This window comes from Gavialis gangeticus, unplaced genomic scaffold, assembly GCF_001723915.1.
Source record: "Gavialis gangeticus isolate Ggan-Ray unplaced genomic scaffold, GavGan_comp1, whole genome shotgun sequence".
NCBI classification, from domain to species: domain Eukaryota; kingdom Metazoa; phylum Chordata; order Crocodylia; family Gavialidae; genus Gavialis; species Gavialis gangeticus.
The window spans coordinates 736,646-737,316 of record NW_017728973.1 but is presented as its reverse complement, the minus strand read 5'-3'; the positions used below and the strand labels follow the sequence as shown (position 1 = coordinate 737,316).

The 671-nt window shown below is 58.0% G+C and overlaps 1 protein-coding gene across 1 annotated transcript in view; it reads right to left on the bottom strand.

Moving 5' to 3' along the window:
- Window positions 1–671, bottom strand: part of LOC109289575 (cytochrome c oxidase assembly factor 3 homolog, mitochondrial) — a 3,641-nt gene that overhangs the window by 192 nt on the left and 2,778 nt on the right. The gene's annotated exons all lie outside the window — the stretch shown is intronic.

Genomic DNA, 671 nt, shown 5'->3' with positions numbered 1-671 from the left:
CACTGGCCCCACAGGCTCTGTTAAGATTGGGGACTTGGGCCTGGTCACACTCAAGCAAGCTTCCTTTGCCAAAAGCGTGATAGGTATGTGGGTAAGACCTTTTCTCTGATGCCCTAGCACAGGGCTGTGCACATAGCCAGGTCCCTGGAGGGGAAGTGTCTCTTGTCATAGCTGAGGCCCAGACATGCCAAGGAGCTGTGTGTGGTCTGGCTGGGGGCACGGGAGCCTTGGCTTGAATCAACAGGGCATGAAGCCTGCTGGGATTAAGGTCTCCAGCTACCGCAGCTCATGAAACAGGTTACAAGTTATGTAAGAAGCTAAAAATAACTGTCAAGGTTGGGAGGATGTGTGCCTCAGCTAGCAGCAGTGTGGAGTCTGGCCAGCCCTGGCACTTGCCTAGCTCTGTACAGCCCTGTCCTTGGCAAGCTGCTCCCCTACACGGAGGCAGGCAGGAGGGGCCTGCCAGGCAGCACAAGGGATCTGCAGCAACTTGGGCTCTGGCTCTGTTGCACATGCAGTCTTCACCAGCTGATCTGCCCTCCCTCTGCAGTGAGCCCCCTGGGGCAGCTGGGCACCCCTATGCTCAGAGCGGCCCTATCCCTAGCACTGTCTCTGCTGCCTGGAGCCCCTGACACTGGTGTGCACTGCCCTGTGCTGGATGGCCTTGCTTC